The sequence below is a fragment of the Ranitomeya imitator genome, chromosome 2 (genome assembly GCF_032444005.1).
Source record: "Ranitomeya imitator isolate aRanImi1 chromosome 2, aRanImi1.pri, whole genome shotgun sequence".
Taxonomy (NCBI): domain Eukaryota; kingdom Metazoa; phylum Chordata; class Amphibia; order Anura; family Dendrobatidae; genus Ranitomeya; species Ranitomeya imitator.
In genome coordinates, this window is record NC_091283.1 from 804,176,578 (window position 1) to 804,201,016 (window position 24,439).

Here is a 24,439-nt window from a genome sequence, read left to right on the forward strand (position 1 = left end):
AGATCCTACACAGGTATTCTTGTCAAAATTTCAAGCCTTACTCTGTAGAGCCAATCAATTGGATATCATCACTCCAAATGAAAAACGGTACATGTGGGTGGAGGACCCCATCATTGCAACATTTTATATGCTTCCAAAAATCCACAAAGACGACAAACAGCCCCCCGGTCGTCCCATTGTCTCCAGTATTGGTAGCTTATGCGAAAAAGCTTGTAACTATATAGATTTCTTTTTGCAGCCCATTGTCACATCACTACCATCATATGTTAAGGATTCCGCTCACTTTATTGAAGTAATCCGTGAGATCAATCTACCCACCGACTTCTATATGGTCACATGTGATGTGGAATCCTTATATTCCAATATCAGGCATACTGATGGTCTTAATGCGCTTTCCTTTTTTCTGACAAAAAGGGAACAGGAGGATACTCAACATCATATGTTTCTTCTTGAACTTTTGAAATTTGTGTTACATCATAATTTTTTCCTTTTTGATCGCACCTTTTACCTCCAAGTATCTGGTGTTGCAATGGGGGCTAAATGTGCGCCAGCGTACGCAAACATTTTTTTAGGTTGGTGGGAGGAGACGGTGGTATACCCGTCTTCCATGTTCCAAGATAAAGTGCGTCACTGGCATCGTTACATTGACGACGTGTTCTTTCTATGGTTGGGCACTGAGACTGAGTGTGTACAGTTTTTACAGGATTTGAATACCAACACCTATAATATCTTACTTACACATTGTATGTCTACAGTGTCTGCCATGTATCTGGACTTGAAGATCTCTGTTGAGGGTCATCGGCTGACTACGGATCTTTTCCGCAAAGCTACTGCCACTAACTCTCTGCTTGAGTTTCATAGCTTTCACCCTTTTCACACGAAGGTGGGTGTACCTATCAGTCAATTTTTACGGGTGAGGCGTAATTGTACTCATGATGCCGATTTTATTACACAGGCTCATGACCTTACAAAACGCTTCAAGCAGAGAGGGTACCCAAGGCGAGTGATTTCATCGGCCTTCCAGAGAGCACGACGGGAGGACCAAACATCACTACTGACTTCTAGACCTCGAAAATCTGATCATATCACTCGTTTTATCACGGATTACAATAATAGTTGGCACCAGGTAAAGAACATTATAAATCGACACTGGTCTATTCTGAGGACTGATGCCCAGACTGCAGAGGTTACTAGTGAAAGGCCATTACTCGTGACAAGACGTGCCCCAAATTTGCGGGATTTACTAACGTCTAGTCATTTTTCTAGGCCCACAGTTAGATTAAACAGGGGGGTGGCACTTAAGGGATCCTTTCCTTGTGGTGGGTGCAATGTTTGTGCCTTTATGACACCCACTAAAAATACCTTTTTTAATCCGGTAGATTCCACTCTCCACTCCCTTAAGCACTACATTAACTGCAAGACAAAGGATGTTGTTTATGTCATTATTTGCCCGTGTGGCAAGCCCTATGTGGGCCAAACTTCTCAGGAATTGAGAAAGAGAATACAGAAGCATATGTCTACCATCCATTTGGCGGCCGCAGACCAACGCAAGGGTAAGCTTCTTACCCCGGTAGCTGCACATTTTTTGGCAGTCCATGGGTGCTCTACTTCCAACACTTATGTTGTAGGCCTACAGAAGGTCATTTATGGGGGTAGGGGTGGAAGTCCACACAAGCCACTACTTCGTTTGGAATCTAGGTGGATTTTCAATCTTAGGTCAATGGCACCACAGGGCCTGAATGAAGAGCTCTTATTTACAGGGTTTCTGGGCTGAAATGGGGGGGCCAATCTCTGGTTTTTCATGGGACGTTTATTAGTGTATGTTTATCTTTAAGTAGTAGAGTATTTTATCTCTATGTTATGGTATTCATTTATTCATCTTTTTAGGATCAATCTGTGCTGGGCTTTGCACCCAGGTGCCTTATGTCTCATTTATTATCGGATTGCATCACCCTGAGGTTTTTTTCGGTTGTCATCTACATTTGAGTCTACTCTGTTCCGCAATACTTTTCCTTCGGATCTTGGTGAGATATGGATCCTGTACTGGAGTGACTACCAACATACTAACAGACCCAGCTCGGTCTCCCACCCTTCAAGTGGAAATTCGCATTGATTATCGGATTACATCACTCTGAGGTTTCCATCGGTTATTGCTAACATTTAAGTCTATCCAGCTCCATTGTACTTTTTCCATGGATCTTGGTGTGATTTGGATTCTGCACTGGAGTGACTACCAACATATCAACAGGCCCAGCTTTGATTCTCATCTCTCAAGTGGAAATTCTTAGCCTTGGCTGACTTTGGCAATCTTCTCCTGGACTTCGGATGGATCTCATGTCTTCTTTTATACTTACATCGGCTCACAGGACTTTTTATGCTTGGTCTGTCATTACTCAAGTACCTCTCCTATGGGCTTTTTGTAAACACTTATTTATAAATGGCGTTAATAAACTTTACTGTGTCTGTACCTGATGATCGATCATTTACTTGCTTTGGTATCTGGCTTTGGGTCAGTTTACTATTCACCTGTATTGCATATTTCCCATTCCATTTTGTCTTATCCGTAATTTTCAGGTCCTGAGTCCTTTGCTTTGGGACCCTATATTGGTACAGTTATTTGCCACCATGTACATTGGCATATGGCATATGTACTATACCTATACCCTTTTGATCCCCCTTTTCTCTGACCATCATTATTTTCATTAATTTTTATTGCCGTTATTATCATTATTCACCCTTCCTCTGACTATTATTATTTTCATTAATTTTTTGCCGTTATTATCATTATTCACCTTTTTCTTTTGACTGTATATAGTTTTATTTATTTACTTTTTCTCAAACGGGCGTTTTCATTATTCCATCTGTAACACTGTACCACCTTCTATCATGCCCTGTGTGGCTGTATATCTTGTTAGTATTTGAGGTGGTACGTGGCGTACGTCCTTATATATAAGCCCTTTAGTATTTACGCCGATGTCCTGTATATTATGGTCCCCCTTATCAAGCCACATATATATATATATCCTATTGGCTTGTCCCCCTTGCCTTCCATGCGCGTAACATCATACTGTCCCTGTTTTCCTATGTGCGCGTTGCACTCTATAGTTGTCCATCATGCCGTACCACGGCATTTCCAGCGACGCATGCGCAGTGAGCTCCCCTTTGTGTATTCGTTGCGCATGGGCAATGGCACCATGACAACGAGATACACTTCCGGCTATAGCCACTCCCTGTTTTCTTCCACGCGGCGGCTGTGACTGGCGTCTTCATCCGGTTCTGCACACCGGTGTGTATTTATTCTTTCATTATCTAAATGTATATATACCTCTCTAAACGACTGACAATCCACTTCCCCTGACGAAGCTGCGTCCCGCAGCGATACGCGTGGGGCTCTTGCCTCACCCCTTACTTGGCTGTGCGTCCCACTGACTTTGGGGTACGGACTTGAGCTGTTAACACTGGCGCTGCCTCTTCCAATCTTTCTGGTAGTATCAGTTGTTTTATGGTACTGACCTTATTTTGGGTTCCTTTTGTCTGTAGGCTGCACCTTATTATGGGTGCGCCAGGATCCACATTGAAATGGTACCATTAATGTATGCACATGCCTCTTATTTGTTACAGGCAATAATTATGTGTGCATTTTTTGGCAAATATTCTCTGATATTTTGGTATATTTGAAATATATTGTATACTGTGATTTTTCTTAGCCGTGCCTTCGGGTCAGTTAGAATTCTGTGCCACATGTTTTGTTAGATCAGTACTGCATTATACATTATGCACTAGGGACACTTTATGTAGCCATATTTTGCCATTCATGATATTGTCTTTGGTATTTTGTTTCACTATGCCATATTTTGTACTATTGTATAGGGGTGGGGCCCACTGGTCCTATATTTAGGCCCTTTTTAAATGGTTTTATATTTGTGTGTTTGTTGTTTTTCGAGGTGTCATTAAAGTTTATATTGATCTTTATAATTGGGAGTGCATACCGTTCTTTTGGTCTTGTCTTTTTTCTATGTTTTGTTCATGTTACTTTACAGACCAGGTTTTGCACCCTATTTTCTGATCTGTGCAGAGGTGCACCCCTTATATATATATTTTCAGGGGCAGAATGCTGGACACAGTGACAGGGGCAGAATGTGAGACCCAGGGGCAGAATGCTGGACATTGGGGCAGAATGCGAGACACGGGGCAGAATGGAGATACGGGGCATGATTGGAGACACGGGGCAGGATGAAAGACATGGGGGCATGACTGGAGACAGATGGGGCAGGATTGGAGACAGATGGGGCAGAATGGAGACACAGGGGGCATGATTGGAGACAAGTGTCAGGATTGCAGACATGGGGGCATGGTTGGAGACATAGGGGGCAGAATGGAGACATGGGGCATGATTAGAGACACTGGGGGCAGAATTGGAGACAGATCGTGCAGGATCATGGGGCAGGATGGATATGATGGAGACAGATGGGGCAGGATGGAGAGATCACATGGGGCGATCATATGGGGCAGGATGGGGAGATCATATGGGGCAGAATGGATACTCATGAGGGCAGGATGGGAGAACATCTGGCTGACGCCAGGAATGAGACACACGGGGCCAGGCTGGGGGATATTATTAATACCATAGGGGCTAATTTAGGGATATTATTACTGCAGTGATGTATTTATTTTATTTTTTGAGTATACTGTTTTAAATGGGGGGCGGTCCTGTTACTGTATAGAGTGATACTATGTCGCCTTCTTCATGTGGTGTAATGTAGAAGTTGTGAAAACTTAAGTAATGTGTTCTGCAAGCGGAGCTCGAGATAACTGTGTTATTTCCTGCAGAGAGAAGTCCTGGCTGGATGAAATGATGGCGGTCTGTGCTGGATGAAAGATGAAGGACTTCACCTAGAGACATCACTGGTGAGTCAGTGTGTTACCTATACACTGACACTATACACTGTATACAGAGCTCCTGTGTATAATTTCACTAGTGATCACTATATTATCTGTACACAGACACTGCATACTAAGTACAGATCTCCTGTGTATAATGGCACTTATGGTGATAGTATGGTGCTTTTTTTTAAATTACTGATCAGAATTGTAGTATTCAGTCACTATGTGGTGGTAGTATGTGATCTGGTCATGGTGTTGTGGTATTTGTTCCTTCTATGTGATATTATTGGGCACTTTAAAAATTGAAAAATAAATAAAAATATACCTAAATTGTATTGCATATTTTAACAAATATTTAATAGGTTACAGTAGAGTAGGGCCCGGCCAAAAGTGTCTACCGTGTTATGGTGGCGGCTTAAAAAATCTTTTGGCCAAAACAAAAGCTGCCTGCTATGTATGTGATCTGGTGATGGGAACTGTCAATGTGTGATTGGTGAGAAGTGGAGTTTTTCCAAGAGAGAGCGGTGGGACTGTGGACAGTTCGAGGGGTGGAGCCCAGAGGCGGGGCTGGGGTGGAGCCTGGGCGGAGTCTCAAGGGGGCCCCGAAAATTTTGCCAGTATGGGGCCCCGAAATTTCTAGTGGCAGCCCTGCACCACAGTGATAGTGGAATAAGGGTCTCTAGGCCCAGACACACCACAGTGATAGTGGAATAAGGGTCTCTAGGCCCAGACACATCAAGTGATAGTGGAATAAGGGTCTCTAGGCCCAGACACACCAAGTGATAGTGGAATAAGGGTCTCTAGGCCCACACACACCACAATGTGAGTAGAATTATTGTTAGCACAGTGGAATGACAGCTCCTAAGAACAGAATCCGTACTCTGGGACTAGGGATGAGTGAACCGAACCTGTAGAACCTGGAGAAGTAAACTGGGCCCAGAGACCTTTGTTGAAATCCATTCTGCATTTTCTTTGCTGCCTGTGTTGTGCTGTATTGTATTTCAATGGAGCCCATAGAAGTCAAGGACAATCACCCGGCAGCTAATTATTTGCAGGTGTGCAATGATTGTTCAATAAACTTAAGTTATTGTTGTTATTAGAACTCCTTAATAAACTGTTCTTAATAAACTTGTCGGTAGTTTTTTATGTGGGCAATTTTCGCCGACATTCTTCTGTGCTGCAGAGAATCTCACCTATAATTCTATACTATTCTCTGTTCTGCAGAGCATCTCACGTATACCTGCATACTATCCCCCTGTCCTGCAGAGCATTTAACCTATAGATCTTTGCTATTCTCTGTCCTGCAGAGCTTCTCACCTATAATTCTATATTATTCTCCTGCTCTTCTGCAGAGCATCTCGACTATAATTCTATATTATTCTTCTGCCTTGCAGAGTATCGCACGTATACCTGCATCATATCCCCCTGTCCTGCAGAGCATTTAACCTATATCTCTTTGCTATTCTCTGTTCTGCAGAGCATCTCACCTATAATTCTATATTATTCTTCTGTCCTGCAGAGCATCTCACCTATAATTCTATATTATTCTTCTGCCCTGCAGAGCATCTCACATATACCTGCATACTATCCCCCTGTCCTGCAGAGCATTTAACCTATATCTCTTTGCTATTCTCTGTCCTGCAGAGCATCTCACCTATAATTCTATATTATTCTTCTGCCCTGCAGAACATCTCACGTATACCTGCATACTATCCCCCTGTCCTGCAGAGCATTTAACCTATATCTCTTTGCTATTCTCTGTTCTGCAGAGCATCTCACCTATAATTCTGTATTATTATTGTCCTGCAGAGCATCTCACCTATAATTCCATATTCTTCTTCTGCCCTGCAGAACATCTCACGTATACCTGCATACTATCCCCCTGTCCTGCAGAGCATTTAACCTATATCTCTTTGCTATTCTCTGTCCTGCAGAGCATCTCACCTATAATTCTATATTATTCTTCTGCCCTGGAGAGCATCTCACGTATACCTGCATACTATCCCCCTGTCCTCCAGAGCATTTAACCAATATCTCTTTGCTATTCTCTGTTCTGCAGAGCATCTCATCTATAATTCTATATTATTCTTCTGCCCTGCAGAGCATCTCACCTATAATTCTATATTATTCTTCTGCCCTGCAGAGCATCTCACATATGCCTGCATACTATCCCCCTGTCCTGCAGAGCATTTAACCTATATCTCTTTGCTATTCTCTGTCCTGGAGAGCATCTCACCTATAATTCTGTATTATTATTCTGTCCTGCAGAGCATCTCACCTATAATTCTATATTATTCTTCTGCCCTGCAGAGCATCTCACGTATACCTGCATACTATCCCCCTGTCCTGCAGAGCATTTAACCTATATCTCTTTGCTATTCTCTGTTCTGCAGAGCATCTCACCTATAATTCTATATTATTCTTCTACCCTGCAGAACATCTCACGTATACCTGCATACTATCCCCCTGTTCTGCAGAGCATTTAACCTATATCTCTTTGCTATTCTCTATCCTGCAGAGCATCTCACCTATAATTCTATATTATTATTCTGCCCTGCAGAGCATCTCACCTATACCTGCATACTATACCCGTCCTGCAGAGCATTTAACCTATAGGTCTTTGCTATTTTCTGTCCTGCAGAGCATCTCACCTATAATTATATATTATTCTTCTGCCCTGCAGAGCATCTCATGTATACATGCATGGCAGAGCATCTCATGTATACATGCATATACTATCCCCCTGTCCTACAGAGCATTTAACCTATAATTCAGCCTGTGGGCAATTTTCTGTGGGCATTCTTCACCTTGCACCTCAAATATCATGGATCTGAAACTTTGTGATGCTGCAATTGGCAATTTTCTGTGTGGGCAATTTTCTATGTGGGCAATTTTCCGTGTGGGCAATTTTCCGTGTGGGCAATTTTCCGTGTGGGCATTCTTCACCTTGCACCTCAAATATCGAGGATCTGAAACTTTGTGATGCTGCAATTGGCAATTTTCTGTGTGGGCAATTTTCCGTGTGGGTAATTTTCCGCATGGGCAATTTTTCTGTGGGCATTTTTCTGGTCATCTCCTGAGATACTGCATCCTTTTCCTTGTAAATAAATCTGGTCTTGAGTGTGCTCCTCATAAAGCTGTCCACATAGAAGAGTTGAGGACCATGCCCACTTCACGAACAAGACCAGATACATATATGGAAGATCAAGAAAAATGGAGACGCTACAGATCTCGGAAAATGGTGTCATTTTCTTTTTTAACAAACGTTTAGATTTTTTTTTCACCATTCAACCCCTTCACGATGGAGCTTTTTTTTGTTTTTGCACTTCTGTTTTTCGCTCCCCTTCTTCCCACAGCCATAACTTTTTTATTTTTCCGTCAATATGGCCATGTAAGGGTATGTGTCCACCTTCAGGATTGCATCAGGATTTGGTCAGGATTTTATGTCAGTATTTGTAAGCCAAAACCAGGAGTGGGTGATAAATGCAGAAGTGCTGCATATGTTTCTATTATACTTTTCCTCTAATTGTTCCACTCCTGGTTTTGGCTTACAAATACTGACATAAAATCCTGACCAAATCCTGATGCAATCCTGAAAGTGGACACATACCCTAAGGGCTTGTTTTTTGGAGGGACAAGATGTACTTTTGAACAACACCATTGGTTTTAGCATATCGTGTACTCAAAAATGGGATAAAATTAGCAATGGTGTCGTTCAAAAGTACAACTCGTCCCGCAAAAAACAAGTCCTCACACGGCCACACTGACGGAAAAATAAAAAAGTTATAGCTCTAGGAAGAAGGGGAGCGAAAAACAGAAACTCAAAAATGAAAAGGGCTGCGGCATGAAGGGGTTAAGGAGCATTGCTCACAGTATTCAAAGGGAAATTTCAGAAGATTCACAAACTTTCCAAATTTCTAAATTTTCTGCTGTTTGTAGAAAGGTAATAAAATTGGAACAACTTAAATAGCTCCACACAAATAATTGTTTTCTCCCAAATTCTACACTAAGGGTATGTTCACACGTTCAGGATTTCCATCCTTTTTTTTTCAGGACTGTTTTTTTAAAAAACTGCAGCTCTTGGCAGAAAACGCAGGTCCTTTTTTTGGTCCTTTTTTGTCCTTTTTTGATGCGTTTTTTGATCCTTTTTTTTTTTATGCAGTTTTCTAACCCTAACCCTAACCCTACCCCTAACCCTACCCCTATTCTAACCTTAGTGAAAAACAAAAAAAAAAAAAATTCTTAATTTTTTTATTGTCCCTACCAATGGGGGTGACAAAGTGGGGGGGGTGTCATTTACTATTTTTTTATTTTGATCACTGAGATAGGTTATATCTCAGTGATCAAAATGCACTTTGGAGCGAATCTGCCGGCCGGCAGATTCGGCGGGCGCACTGCGCATGCGCCCGCCATTTTGCAAGATGGCGGCGCCCAGGGAGAAGACGGCCGGACGGACACCGGGACGCCGGGTAAGTATAAGGGGGGGAGATTAGGGCACGGGGGGGGCATCGGAGCACTGGGGGGGGCATCGGAGCACGGGGGGGGCATCGGAGCACGGGGGGGCAGCCACACTCCGCCCACGCACTTCCGCCCGCTCCCCCGCACTTCCTGCTGCAGCGGTTCTGCACATCAAATCGCAGTAAAACCCGCAGATATATTTTTGATCTGCGGGTTTTACTGCGGTTTTGACCTCACAATGGAGGTCTATGGGTGCAGAACCGCTGCGGTTCAGGAAAAAGAAGTGACATGCTCCTTCTTTTTTGCCGCAGCTATTCTGCGCGGCTTTTTAAACGAAATTCCGGATCATGTGCACAGCAGTGACTGTTTTCCATAGGGTTACATTGTTATGTACCCTGCATGGAAAACAGCTGCGGAACCGCAGCGGCAAAACCGCTGCGGTTCCGCAGTAAAAAACGCACTGTGTGAACATGGCCTAAATGCCACTTTTACTAACTACTGCAATCTCAGGACTAAGCAACTCCCAGAGTAGAATCCATCATAAGATCACACATCTACAGATGAGGCGTCTCTGGCAGAGCTGACCCACAAATCAGGGGATTTATCAGTTGCATAAGGAGTGCTTTAGATAAAACACATCAAATACCTTGACTGGCTAGGGGGATTGTAGACTGTGATGTTTGATTTCATGCTAGAAAAATGACTAGATCAAGAGAGTAGTCTAAAAGTTTAGCACAAACAAGGAAAAGGAAACAAAAAGATGGCATACCCGCTACTAGGGCAACTGCTTCTCAAGCTGATGGTTTGCAACTGGTAAAATAAAACTTCGCTCCTCTGTTGTCGAGATAAATATGGATCGTTTTGGACCCATGGATCACCTGTATATTTAGAGGGGGAAGAATGAAGTATGAGCTGATAAGAACACTTAGCCTACAGTGAAGCATGGTGGTGGCTCAATGATATCTACTGTGAATCATGGCGGGGACTTATGATGCCTAATGTGAGGCATGGCGCCGGCTCTGTGATGCCTATAGTGAGGCCATGGTGGGGACTCGGCGATGCCTACATTGAATCATGGCGGGGAGCTTAAAGATGCCTCGGTGAAGCCTACAGTGAAGCATGGTGGTGACTCGGTGTGGTCTACAGTTCTGTTGAGCTATTTAAATTGTTCCTGGAAGTTTTTCGGAGCTGACGTCAGCACCCATCAAACACTGAATCATTTGAAAGTGATGAAGATTTCAGGCATGAAAAAAAGAATCACACATCCACCATAGAGCCTGAGTAACGTGAAATGTGGATATTATCCGCGCTGCTGAATAAAACATTAATCCAGATATGATTAATTAAAAGATAGTGGTTTATTCTATGCATTTCAAAATATAAGTTACCGTATATACTCGAGTATAAGCCGAGATTTTCAGCCCATTTTTTTGGGCTGAAAGTCCCCCTCTTGGCTTATACTCGAGTCATATACCCGGGTGTCAGCAGGGGAGGGAGAGCGGGGGCTGTGTAATCATACTTACCTGCTCCCAGCGCGGTTCCTGCAGTCCCCGGCTTCTCCGGCGCTGCAGATTCTTCCTGCACTGAGCGGTCACATGGCACCGCTCATTACAGAAATGAATAGGCAGCTCCACCCCCATAGGGGAGGAGCCGCATATTCATTGCTGTAAATGATCGGTGCCATGTGACCGCTCAATTACGGAAGAAGCTGCAGCGCCGGAGAAGCCAGGGACTGCAGGGACCGCGCCGCAGCAGGTAAGGGGAGCGCAGCGCTATAATTACCTGCTCCTCGCTCCGGCTCCGTCTGCAGCGTCCTCTAGCAATGACGCTCAGGTTAGAGGGCGCTGTGACGTAGTCAGTGCGCGCCCTCTGCTGAGCGTCAGTGCTGGAGACGGAGCCGCAGAGGAGCAGGTAATTATTGAAAGCGCCGGCGTCCTGAGAAGAGAGGTGAGTATGTGATTTTTTTTTTTTTTATGGCAGCACCAGCAGCATTCTAAGGAGCACCTATGGGGCCATAAAAGTGCAGAGCATATAAGGGGCACAGCATTATAAGGAGCACCTATGGGGCCATAAAGGTGCAGAGCATATATGGGGCACAGCATTATAAGGAGCACCTATGGGGCCATAAAAGTGCAGAGCATATAAGGGGCACAGCATTATAAGGAGCACCTATGGGGCCATAAAGGTGCAGAGCATATATGGGGCACAGCATTATAAGGAGCACCTATGGGGCCATAAAGGTGCAGAGCATATATGGGGCACAGCATTATAAGGAGCATTTATGGGGCCATAATCAAAGGTGCAGAGCATATATGGGGCACAGCATTATAAGGAGCACCTATGGGGCCATAATCAACGGTGCAGAGCATTCTATATAGCACAGTTGTATATGGAGCATCTATGGGGCAATAATGAACGGTATGGAGCATCTATTTTTATTTTTGAAATTCACCGGTAAATGCTGCATTTTCTACCCTAGGCTTATACTCGAGTCAATAAGTTTTCCCAGTTTTTTGTGGCAAAATTAGGGGGGTCGGCTTATACTCGGGTCGGCTTATACTCGAGTATATACGGTACTTCTTCATCAGGATATTACCACATGCATACAGGAAACCAGGGAGAGATGCTGTTTAAATAGGTCAGATTTTTTAATATCGGCACCAATAGAGCCACATGACAAAGAGTGTCAAAGATCAGCGGGCCAGCGCATGGTACGGCACACGACATGTTAACAAGAGTCTGTATAATATAATACACATGTAGATTTACATGAAATATACTTAACAATATTTCTCTCCAATTTTAATTTGACAACAAGAAGAAAAAAAGAAAAAGAAAGAAAATACTGTTTATATGAGAAGAACCCGTACAAACGAGACGAGGTCAAAGAATGTTCCCCATGTGTTGTGTCTATTGGGCTATTGCATCTGATGAAAGAGCCAAAGAAACAAGCGTGGAACATCAATTAATCATGGACTATTCTTAAAAACTCTTATTTTATTCATGTGATAAAATGTGAAGAAGAACCTCATTAACTGTATCGAAATGTAAAAATTATTTTGTTAAAGTTCTATTTTTTTTTTTATTTAAAAATGTGCATGATGAATTTTATATGTGTTTCTTTTTGTAAAAATACTTTATATTTATAAAGTACATGTACATGTAAAGCGCCATGGAATAAATGGCGCTATAACAATAAAGAAGAATAATAATAAAAATATTTAAAACGTTGATATCCACCAGAGTGAGCCTCTTAAGCTCCCCCAACAAGGTCACACTTACAGTGGGAAAACAAAGTGCAGCACGTGGATCAGATCAGTAGATAACCCATTTTTGCATCTCAGCGCGTTGCTGATCACGACCGATCCGGTTCAGCAATCCCAAATGATCAGTTCGGGCCAAGCTGTGGCCAGATATACGTCTCTGCTACAGCGGCCACTACAGGGGAAAGTTGGTATTACACGGCGGGAGGTTTAGCCACTACACAGAATCCCTCAGCCCTTCTCCCTACAAAAATACATTAATGTCAGGGGTTAAAGGTCAGGGATCCCTCCTCCCCCGTAATAACATACTCCTTAGCACGAGTTATTGACGGTAGCCTCACAGTCACCAGATTATTCTCCAGAACAAGAGTCAAACTGTGAACTCCACCCAACATTAGTGGTGGCTACAATAATAAACATGTCGCTAATGATATCAGCCTACAAGATGAGCATTGTACTGTGAGGGCCGAAGCCTGGCGGGGGCACACGGAGCGTCACATGAGCCGCAGCCGTTCTCGATGACACAATGCGGTTTTATATCACCACATAAATGAGATCTCCATGACGGGGCTCCATGAGCGCGGAGCGACGGGAAATGTCTGTGCTGGACGCAGCCGAGATGATGACAACATGACATTACCATCATTAGATAATCAGATAATTCCTCATAACTGGCCACTTTGAGGAAACTGTCTGACTAGTGCCCTGTACTGAATGTAAGGGGCGCCCGTCTCCAGCGCGGCCGCTAAATGGTAATATACAGTATACAGGACCAGAAAAATTAGGAGGGAAAGGGAGGAGTTAGGTTAAAAAGAGTATTTTATTGTGAAAATGTAATAAAGTGAAACACACAGTAAAAATTACAACAGGATGACACGAAAGATCATGAGTGACATATACCCCACATAGCTGCCAGTATCACATAAATAAGTGACTGCTCTGTACACAGTATATACATATACACCAGTGACTGCTCTGTACACAGTATATACATATACACCAGTGACTGCTCTGTACACAGTATATACATATACACCAGTGACTGCTCTGTACACAGTATATACATATACACCAGTGACTGCTCTGTACACAGTATATACATATACACCAGTGACTGCTCTGTACACAGTATATACATATACACCAGTGACTGCTCTGTTCACAGTATATACATATACACCAGTGACTGCTCTGTACACAGTATATACATATACACCAGTGACTGCTCTGTACACAGTATATACATATACACCAGTGACTGCTCTGTACACAGTATATACATATACACCAGTGACTGCTCTGTACACAGTATATACATATACACCAGTGACTGCTCTGTACACAGTATATACATATACACCAGTGACTTCACTGTACACAGTATATACATATACACCAGTGACTGCTCTGTACACAGTATATACATATACACCAGTGACTGCTCTGTACACAGTATATACATATACACCAGTGACTGCTCTGTACACAGTATATACATATACACCAGTGACTGCTCTGTACACAGTATATACATATACACCAGTGACTGCTCTGTACACAGTATATACATATACACCAGTGACTTCACTGTACACAGTATATACATATACACCAGTGACTGCTCTGTACACAGTATATACATATACACCAGTGACTGCTCTGTACACAGTATATACATATACACCAGTGACTTCACTGTACACAGTATATACATATACACCAGTGACTGCTCTGTACACAGTATATACATATACCCCAGTGACTGCTCTGTACACAGTATATACATATACCCCAGTGACTGCTCTGTACACAGTATATACATATACACCAGTCACTGCTCTGTACACAGTATATACATATACACCAGTGACTGCTCTGTACACAGTATATACATATACACCAGTCACTGCTCTGTACACAGTATATACATATACACCAGTGACTGCTCTGTACACAGTATATACATATACACCAGTCACTGCTCTGTACACAGTATATACATATACACCAGTGACTGCTCTGTACACAGTATACACATATACACCAGTGACTTCACTGTACACAGTATATACATATACACCAGTGACTGCTCTGTACACAGTATATACATATACACCAGTGACTGCACTGTACACAGTATATACATATACCCCAGTGACTGCACTGTACACAGTATATACATATACACCAGTGACTGCACTGTACACAGTATATACATATACCCCAGTGACTGCACTGTACACAGTATATACATATACCCCAGTGACTGCTCCGTACACAGTAAATACATATACACCAGTGACTGCACTGTACACAGTATATACATATATACCCCAGTGACTGCACTGTACACAGTATATACATATACCCCAGTGACTGCTCCGTACACAGTAAATACATATACACCAGTGACTGCACTGTACACAGTATATACATATATACCCCAGTGACTGCACTGTACACAGTATATACATATACACCAGTGACTGCTCTGTACACAGTATATACATATATACCCCAGTGACTGCACTGTACACAGTATATACATATACCCCAGTGACTGCTCCGTACACAGTAAATACATATACACCAGTGACTGCACTGTACACAGTATATACATATACACCAGTGACTGCTCTGTACACAGTATATACATATACACCAGTGACTGCACTGGACACAGTATATACATATACACCAGTGACTGCACTGGACACAGTATATACATATACACCAGTGACCGCTCTGTACACAGTATATACATATACACCAGTGACTGCTCTGTACACAGTATATACATATACACCAGTGACTGCACTGGACACAGTATATACATATATACCCCAGTGACTGCACTGTACACAGTATATACATATACCCCAGTGACTGCTCCGTACACAGTAAATACATATACACCAGTGACTGCACTGGACACAGTATATACATATATACCCCAGTGACTGCACTGTACACAGTATATACATATACACCAGTGACTGCTCTGTACACAGTATATACATATACACCAGTGACTGCACTGGACACAGTATATACATATACACCAGTGACTGCTCTGTACACAGTATATACATATACACCAGTGACTGCTCTGTACACAGTATATACATATACACCAGTGACCGCTCTGTACACAGTATATACAAATACCCCAGTGACTGCTCTGTACACAGTATATACATATACACCAGTGACCGCTCTGTACACAGTATATACATATACCCCAGTGACTGCTCCGTACACAGTATATACATATACACCAGTGACTGCTCTGTACACAGTATATACATATACACCAGTGACTGCACTGTACACAGTATATACATATACACCAGTGACTGCTCTGTACATAGTACAGTATATATATATATATACATATACACCAGTGACTGCACTGTACAAAGTATATACATATACACCAGTGACTGCTCTTTACACAGTATATACATATACACCAGTGACTGCTCTTTACACAGTATATACATATACACCAGTGACTGCACTGTACACAGTATATACATATACACCAGTGACTGCACTGCACACAGTATATACATATACACCAGTGACTGCTCTGTACACAGTATATACATATACACCAGTGACTGCACTGTACACAGTATATACATATACCCCAGTGACTGCTCCGTACACAGTAAATACATATACACCAGTGACTGCTCTGTACACAGTATATACATATACACCAGTGACTGCACTGGACACAGTATATACATATACCCCAGTGACTGCTCTGTACACAGTACAATATATACATATACACCAGTGACAGCTCTGTACACAGTACAGTATATACATATACCCCAGTGACTGCTATGCACAGTACAGTATATACATATACACCAGTGACAGCTCTGTACACAATACAGTATATACATATACACCAGTGACTGCTCTGTACACAGTACAGTATATACATATACACAAGTGACTGCTCTGTACACAGTACAGTATATACATATACACCAGTGACTGCTCTGCACACACTACAGTATATACATATACGCCAGTGACCGCTCTGTACACAGTATATACATATACCCCAGTGACTGCTATGCACAGTACAGTATATACATATACACCAGTGACAGCTCTGTACACAATAGTGTATACATATACACCAGTGACTGCTCTGTACACAGTACAGTATATACATATACACCAGTGACTGCTCTGCACACACTACAGTATATACATATACACCAGTGACCGCTCTGTACACAGTATATACATATACACCAGTGACAGCTCTGTACACAGTACAGTATATACATATACACCAGTGACTGCTCTGTACACAGTACAGTATATACATATACACCAGTGACTGCTCTGTACACAATACAGTATATACATATACACCAGTGACAGCTCTGTACACAGTACAGTATATACATATACACCAGTGACTGCTCTGCACACACTACAGTATATACATATACACCAGTGACTGCTCTGTACACAGTATATACATATACACCAGTGACTGCTCTGTACACAGCATATACATATACACCAGTGACTGCTCTGTACACAGTATATACATATACACCAGTGACAGCTCTGTACACACTACAGTATATACATATACACCAGTGACTGCACTGGACACAGTATATACATATACCCCAGTGACTGCACTGTACACAGTATATACATATACCCCAGTGACTGCTCCGTACACAGTAAATACATATACACCAGTGACTGCACTGTACACAGTATATACATATATACCCCAGTGACTGCACTGTACACAGTATATACATATACCCCAGTGACTGCTCCGTACACAGTAAATACATATACACCAGTGACTGCACTGTACACAGTATATACATATACACCAGTGACTGCACTGTACACAGTATATACATATATACCCCAGTGACTGCACTGTACACAGTATATACATATACACCAGTGACTGCTCTGTACACAGTATATACATATATACCCCAGTGACTGCACTGTACACAGTATATACATATACCCCAGTGACTGCTCCGTACACAGTAAATACATATACACCAGTGACTGCACTGTACACAGTATATACATATACACCAGTGACTGCTCTGTACACAGTATATACATATACACCAGTGACTGCACTGGACACAGTATATACATATACACCAGTGACTGCACTGGACACAGTATATACATATACACCAGTGACCGCTCTGTACACAGTATATACATATACACCAGTGACTGCTCTGTACACAGTATATACATATACACCAGTGACTGCACTGGACACAGTATATACAAATACCCCAGTGACTGCTCTGGACACAGTATATACATATACACCAGTGACTGCACTGTACACAGTATATACATATACCCCAGTGACTGCTCCGTACACAGTAAATACATATACACCAGTGACTGCACTGTACACAGTATATACATATATACCCCAGTGACTGCACTGTACACAGTATATACATATACCCCAGTGACTGCTCCGTACACAGTAAATACATATACACCAGTGACTGCACTGGACACAGTATATACATATATACCCCAGTGACTGCACTGTACACAGTATATACATATACACCAGTGACTGCTCTGTACACAGTATATACATATACACCAGTGACTGCTCTGTACACAGTATATACATATACACCAGTGACTGCACTGGACACAGTATATACATATACACCAGTGACCGCTCTGTACACAGTATATACATATACACCAGTGACCGCTCTGTACACAGTATATACAAATACCCCAGTGACTGCTCTGTACACAGTATATACATATACACCAGTGACCGCTCTGTACACAGTATATACATATACCCCAGTGACTGCTCCGTACACAGTATATACATATACACCAGTGACTGCTCTGTACACAGTATATACATATACACCAGTGACTGCACTGTACACAGTATATACATATACACCAGTGACTGCTCTTTACACAGTATATACATATACACCAGTGACTGCTCTTTACACAGTATATACATATACACCAGTGACTGCTCTGTACATAGTACAGTATATATATATATACAGGTCCTTCTCAAAAAATTAGCATATAGTGTTAAATTTCATTATTTACCATAATGTAATGATTACAATTAAACTTTCATATATTATAGATTCATTATCCACCAACTGAAATTTGTCAGGTCTTTTATTGTTTTAATACTGATGATTTTGGCATACAACTCCTGATAACCCAAAAAACCTGTCTCAATAAATTAGCATATTTCACCCATCCAATCAAATAAAAGTGTTTTTTAATAACAAACAAAAAAACCAACAAATAATAATGTTCAGTTATGCACTCAATACTTGGTCGGGAATCCTTTGGCAGAAATGACTGCTTCAATGAGGCGTGGCATGGAGGCAATCAGCCTGTGACACTGCTGAGATGTTATGGAGGCCCAGGATGCTTCAATAGCGGCTTTAAGCTCATCCAGAGTGTTGGGTCTTGCGTCTCTCAACTTTCTCTTCACAATATCCCACAGATTCTCTATGGGGTTCAGGTCAGGAGAGTTGGCAGGCCAATTGAGCACAGTAATACCATGGTCATTAAACCATTTACCAGTGGTTTTGGCACTGTGAGCAGGTGCCAGGTCGTGCTGAAAAATGAAATCTTCATCTCCATAAAGCATTTCAGCCGATGGAAGCATGAAGTGCTCCAAAATCTCCTGATAGCTAGCTGCATTGACCCTGCCCTTGATGAAACACAGTGGACCAACACCAGCAGCTGACATGGCACCCCACACCATCACTGACTGTGGGTACTTGACACTGGACTTCAGGCATTTTGGCATTTCCTTCTCCCCAGTCTTCCTCCAGACTCTGGCACCTTGATTTCCGAATGACATGCAAAATTTGCTTTCATCAGAAAAAAGTACTTGGGACCACTTAGCAACAGTCCAGTGCTGCTTCTCTGTAGCTCAAAAGTGGCTTTACCTGGGGAATGCGGCACCTGTAGCCCATTTCCTGCACACGCCTGTGCACGGTGGCTCTGGATGTTTCCACACCAGACTCAGTCCACTGCTTCCTCAGGTTCCCCAAGGTCTGGAATCGGTCCTTCTCCACAATCTTCCTCAGGGTCCGGTCTCCTCTTCTCGTTGTACAGCGTTTTCTGCCACATTGTTTCCTTCCAACAGACTTACCATTGAGGTGCCTTGATACAGCACTCTGGGAACAGCCTATTTGTTGAGAAATTTCTTTCTGGGTCTTACCCTCTTGCTTGAGGGTGTCAATGATGGCCTTCTTGACATCTGTCAGGTCGCTAGTCTTACCCATGATGGGGGTTTTGAGTAATGAACCAGGCAGGGAGTTTATAAAAGCCTCAGGTATCTTTTGCATGTGTTTAGAGTTAATTAGTTGATTCAGAAGATTAGGGTAATAGGTCGTTTAGAGAACCTTTTCTTGATATGCTAATTTATTGAGACAGGTTTTTTGGGTTATCAGGAGTTGTATGCCAAAATCATCAGTATTAAAACAATAAAAGACCTGACAAATTTCAGTTGGTGGATAATGAATCTATAATATATGAAAGTTTAATTGTAATCATTACATTATGGTAAATAATGAAATTTAACACTATATGCTAATTTTTTGAGAAGGACCTGTACATATACACCAGTGACTGCACTGTACAAAGTATATACATATACACCAGTGACTGCTCTTTACACAGTATATACATATACACCAGTGACTGCTCTTTACACAGTATATACATATACACCAGTGACTGCACTGTACACAGTATATACATATACACCAGTGACTGCACTGCACACAGTATATACATATACACCAGTGACTGCTCTGTACACAGTATATACATATACACCAGTGACTGCTCTGTACACAGTATATACATATACACCAGTGACTGCTCTGTACACAGTATATACATATACACCAGTGACTGCACTGTACACAGTATATACATATACCCCAGTGACTGCTCCGTACACAGTAAATACATATACACCAGTGACTGCTCTGTACACAGTATATACATATACACCAGTGACTGCACTGGACACAGTATATACATATACCCCAGTGACTGCTCTGTACACAGTACAATATATACATATACACCAGTGACAGCTCTGTACACAGTACAGTATATACATATACCCCAGTGACTGCTATGCACAGTACAGTATATACATATACACCAGTGACAGCTCTGTACACAATACAGTATATACATATACACCAGTGACTGCTCTGTACACAGTACAGTATATACATATACACAAGTGACTGCTCTGTACACAGTACAGTATATACATATACACCAGTGACTGCTCTGCACACATTACAGTATATACATATACGCCAGTGACCGCTCTGTACACAGTATATACATATACCCCAGTGACTGCTATGCACAGTACAGTATATACATATACACCAGTGACAGCTCTGTACACAATACAGTGTATACATATACACCAGTGACTGCTCTGTACACAGTACAGTATATACATATACACAAGTGACTGCTCTGTACACAGTACAGTATATACATATACACCAGTGACTGCTCTGCACACACTACAGTATATACATATACACCAGTGACCGCTCTGTACACAGTATATACATATACACCAGTGACAGCTCTGTACACAGTACAGTATATACATATACACCAGTGACTGCTCTGTACACAGTACAGTATATACATATACACCAGTGACTGCTCTGTACACAATACAGTATATACACCAGTGACAGCTCTGTACACAGTACAGTATATACATATACACCAGTGACTGCTCTGCACACACTACAGTATATACATATACACCAGTGACTGCTCTGTACACAATACAGTATATACATATACACCAGTGACTGCTCTGTACACAATACAGTATATACATATACACCAGTGACAGCTCTGTACACAGTACAGTATATACATATACACCAGTGACAGCTCTGTACACACTACAGTATATACATATACACCAGTGACCGCTCTGTACACAGTATATACATATACACCAGTGACTGCTCTGTACACAGTATATACATATACACCAGTGACTGCTCTGTACACAGTACAGTATATACATATACCCCAGTGACTGCTCTGTACACAGTATATACATATACACCAGTGACTGCTCTGTACACAATACAGTATATACACATACACAAGTGACTGCTCTGCACACACTACAGTATATACATATACACCAGTGACCGCTCTGTACACAGTATATACATATACACCAGTGACCGCTCTGTACACAGTATATATACACCAGTGACTGCTCTGTACATAGTACAGTATATACATATACACCAGTGACTGCTCTGTACACAGTACAGTATATACATATACACCAGTGACTGCTCTGTACATAGTACAGTATATACATATACACCAGTGACTGCTCTGTACACAGTACAGTATATACATATACACCAGTGACTGCTCTGTACACAGTACAGTATATACATATACACCAGTGACTGCTCTGTACACAGTACAGTATATACATATACACCAGTGACTGCTCTGTACACAGTACAGTATATACATATACACCAGTGACTGCTCTGTACACAGTACAGTATATACAGTTAGGTCCATATATATTTGGACAGAGACAGCATTTTTCTAATTTTGGTTATATACATTACCACAATGAATTTTAAACAAAACAATTCAGATGCAGTTGAAGTTCAGACTTTCAGCTTTCATTTGAGGGTATCCACATTAAAATTGGATGAAGGGTTTAGGAGTTTCAGCTCCTTAACATGTACCACCCTGTTTTTAAAGGGACCAAAAGTAATTGGACAGATTCAATAATTTTAAATAAAATGTTCATTTTTAGTAGTTGGTTGAAAACCCTTTGTTGGCAATGACTGCCTGAAGTCTTGGACTCATGGACATCACCAGACGCTGTGTTTCCTCCTTTTTGATGCTCTGCCAGGACTTCACTGCGGTGGTTTTCAGTTGCTGCTTGTTTGTGGGTCTTAGTGTCTGAAGTTTAGTCTTTAACAAGTGAAATGCTGCTCAATTGGGTTGACATCAGGTGACTGACTTGGCCATTCAAGAATATTCCACTTCGTTGCTTTAATAAACTCCTGGGTTGCTTTGGCTTTATGTTTTGGGTCATTGTTCATCTGTAGTATGAAACGACGACCAATCAGTTTGGCTGCATTTGGCTGGATCTGAGCACACAGTATGTCTCTGAATACCTCAGAATTCATTCGGCTGCTTCTGTCCTGTGTCACATCATCAATAAACACTAGTGACCCAGTGCCACTGGCAGCCATGCATGCCCAAGCCATCACACTGCCTCCGCCGTGTTTTACAGATGATGTGGTATGCTTTGGATCATGAGCTGTACCACACCTTCGCCATACTTTTCTCTTTCCATCATTCTGGTAGAGGTTGATCTTGGTTTCATCTGTCCAAAGAATGTTCTTCCAGAACTGTGCGGCTTTTTTAGATGTTTTTTAGCATAGTCCAGTCTAGCCTTCTTATTCTTGATGCTCATGAGTGGCTTGCACCGTGCAGTGAACCCTCTGTATTTACTTTCATGCAGTCTTCTCTTTATGGTAGATTTGGATATTGATACGCCGACCTCCTGGAGAGTGTTGGTCACTTGGTTGGCTGTTGTGAAGGGGTTTCTCTTCACCATGGAGATTATTCTGCCATCATCCACCCGTGGGCGCCCAGGTCTTTTTGCATTGATGAGTTCACCAGTGCTTTCTTTCTTTCTCAGGATGTACCAAACTGTAGATTTTGCCACTCCTAATATTGCAGCAATTTCTCGGATGGGTTTTTTCTGTTTTCGCAGCTTAAGGATGGCTTGTTTCACCTGCATGGAGAGCTCCTTTGGCCACATGTTTACTTCACTGCAAAACCTTCCAAATGCAAGCACCACACCTCAAATCAACTGCAGGCCTTTTATATGCTTAATTGAGAATGGCATAACGAAGGGATTGCCCACACCTGTCCATGAAATAGCCTTGGAGTCAATTGTCCAATAACTTTTGGCCCCTTTAAAAACAGGGTGGCACATGTTAAGGAGCTGAAACTCCTAAACCCTTCATCCAATTTTAATGTGGATACCCTCAAATGAAAGCTGAAAGTCTGAACTTCAAATGCATCTGAATTGTTTTGTTTAAAATTCATTGTGGTAATGTCTATAATCAAAATTAGAAACATGTTGTCTCTGTCCAAATATATATGGACCTAACTGTACATATACACCAGTGACTGCTCTGTACATAGTACAGTATATACATATACACCAGTGACTGCTCTGTACACAGTACAGTATATACATATACACCAGTGACTGCTCTGTACATAGTACAGTATATACATATACACCAGTGACTGCTCTGTACACAGTACAGTATATACATATACACCAGTGACTGCTCTGTACGTACTACAGTATATACATATACACCAGTGACTGCTCTGTACACAGTACAGTATATACATATACACCAGTGACCGCTCTGTACACAGTACAGTATATACATATACCTGTTGTGAAAAGGTAATTCAGTACCACAATGGACATAGAGGTCAGAGCACATACAGTGACCTGACAATAACCCAAAAACATAGAACGAGCTCTGAGACGTGGGAACTCTGCTGACCGCAATCCCTAATCCTCTCCAACACACTAAAGGCAGCCGTGGATTGCGCCTAACGCTCCCTATGCAACTCGGCACAGCCTGAGAAACTAGCTAGCCTGAAGATAGAAAATAAGCCTACCTTGCCTCAGAGAAATACCC

General features: G+C 42.0%; 1 protein-coding gene across 4 annotated transcripts in view; it reads right to left on the minus strand.

Annotated features, from left to right (window-relative positions):
• Positions 1-24,439, minus strand: part of EXOC6 (exocyst complex component 6) — a 300,123-nt gene that overhangs the window by 260,587 nt on the left and 15,097 nt on the right. The gene's annotated exons all lie outside the window — the stretch shown is intronic.